Here is a 2423-nt window from a genome sequence, read left to right as displayed (position 1 = left end):
ATTAGATTCTCCCTTTCCCTTGTATAGCCAAAGAAAGTCAGATGTGACTTCTGCATCTTTTCTTCAGTCAAATTTTACCCATTAAAAATGTGTGACAAAAGAAGAAATAATGCACGTGAATTATGACGCTGGTGAAGGACAGCAAGTACCCGGAACTCCCCAAACTAAAAAAACACAAATCTACCTGGGAAGAAGTACAGAGATTTGGTCTACATTTTTTGGACATGTCATCAGGGGAGAATAGTTCCTAGAAAATGTCACTAAGCTTGCTAAAGGGGAGGGCAGTGTAAGAGGAAGACACTATTTTCCTATATACCAAATGCAAATATTTGTAATTCATGAAAAAAATGACAACATCCTATATAATGATATATTTAGATATAAATTTTACAAACTGTGTAAAAGATGTATATGTGAGAAAGTAAAAATTTTTCTAATGCAAGAAATTAAAGAAAATGTAAATAAATTGAGAGACATTCCATGTTACAGGGTTGGAACATTCAACATTAAGATGGCAATTCTTTACTACTTAATGTATAGATATAAAGCAATACCCGTCAAAGTCTAAACAAGATATTGTGCAAATACTGACAAAATGATAACAAAATGTATATGGATTAGAAATGAGCCCTGTGGGGCAGGGAACTAAGTACCGGCCCGTGACCCACCAGCTGCTCCTTTGGAGAAGGAGGAAGCAAGGAGCCTGCTTTTATACCGATTTAGTCACGGAATCCCTCAGGAGTTGTGTTCTGTGATAATGGGTTGCTAGAGTAAGAATGAGATCCACCACAGGGGATTTTAGCTTATGGTCAGATATGAGATACTCAACACAGCACAGGAAGAATAGAGTTGCAAGACACTGATTTCAAGACACTTTGGAAAACTGTGTAAACATTTAGGTATAGAGCTCACTTATGTCCCCTTAAGACATACGCCGAACTAAGGGACTTAAATCACACATGGAGGATTCGTTGACAGTAGATTAGTGTGCATGGTAAATCATGTAACAACATCACTTGTGAATTTTGTTAAAAATTTAAAAATGTGAACAATATATTTATAGGATCTACATTGTATTACTAATAATTTCATAATTATAATTTTAAAATATTTTATTAAGTATTTGGCAAAAAGTTTGTATAGCAAGTTAGATTCCCAATTGACAATTTCTATACAAAATTTTCAATGAACTTATAGTTTTCACAATGTGTCAACATTTTTAATAATTGTTTCTATTCCACTTCCAATACTATAGTCGCCCTTTCCCATACCTTCTTCTTATTTTTTTAATCATCTTATTGGGGGGCTCAAACAGCTCTTATCACAATCCATCCATCCATTGTATCAAGCACATTTGTACATATGTTGCCATCATCATTTTCAGAACATTTTCTTTCTACTCGAGCTCTTGAATTAGCTCACTTGCCCCCCCCCCACTCCCTCCTTCCCTACCCCACAAACCCTTGATAATTTAAAAGTTGTAATTTTTAAAAATTTCTTACACTAACCACTGTCTCCCTTCACTCACTTTTCTGCTGTCTTTCCCCCTGGGAGGGGGTTATATATAGATAACGGTGATTCATTCCCACTTTCACGCCCCACCTTCACCTTCCCCTCCGGGTATCACTACTCTCATTATTGGTCCTGAGGGGTTTATCTGTCCTGGATTCCCTCTGATGCAAGCTCTTATCTGTACCAGCATACATACTCTGCTCTACCCAGATTTGTAAGGTAAAATTGGGGTCATGATAGTGGGGGGGCGGCATTAAAGGACTAGAGGAAAGTTGTATGTTTCATCAGTGCTATACTGCAAACTGACTGGCTCATCTCCTCCCTGAGATCCTTCTGTAAGGGGATGTCCAATTATATACAGATGGGCTATGGATCTCTACTCCACATTCCCCCTCATTCACATTGATATGAATTTTTGTTCTGGGTCTTTGGTGTCTGATACCTGATCCCATAAATACCTCATGATCACAGAGCTAGTGTGTTTCATCCATGTGGGCTTTGTTGCTTCTCGGCTAGATGGCTGCTTATTTATTTTCAAGCCTTTAAGACCCCAGATGCTATATATTTTGTTAGCCAGGCACCATCAGCTTTCTTTACCACATTCGCATATGCAGCTATTTTTTCTTCAGTGACCATGTCGGAAAGTTGAGTATCACAGAATGCCAGGTTATTAGAACAAAATGTTCTTGCATTGAGGGAGTACATGAGTTGAGGCCCAATGTCCATCTGGTACTTTAATGCTTAATAAATAAATATATGTACATAGACTATTTCCCTATCATTATCTATAAATATATTTACATAAGTACATGTCTGTATTTAGACCTCTATAAATGTCCATTGCCTCCTAGTTATTTCCTTTGCATTAGAGTTACTACCCACCTTTTGGTGTAAGAATGATGATTTCTAAG

At 37.2% G+C, this 2423-nt stretch overlaps 1 pseudogene; it reads right to left on the bottom strand.

Moving 5' to 3' along the window:
• LOC101646336 overlaps nucleotides 1–2148 on the bottom strand; it is an 8013-nt pseudogene extending 5865 nt beyond the window's left edge.
• Between the last annotated feature and the right edge of the window lie 275 nt (nucleotides 2149–2423).

This window comes from Echinops telfairi, unplaced genomic scaffold (assembly GCF_000313985.2).
Source record: "Echinops telfairi isolate 266 unplaced genomic scaffold, ASM31398v2 ScPeMD7_2;HRSCAF=8, whole genome shotgun sequence".
In the NCBI taxonomy this organism is placed as follows: Eukaryota; Metazoa; Chordata; class Mammalia; order Afrosoricida; family Tenrecidae; genus Echinops; species Echinops telfairi.
Note: the sequence above shows the minus strand (reverse complement) of the source record. Positions and strands in the feature narration are given on the sequence as shown.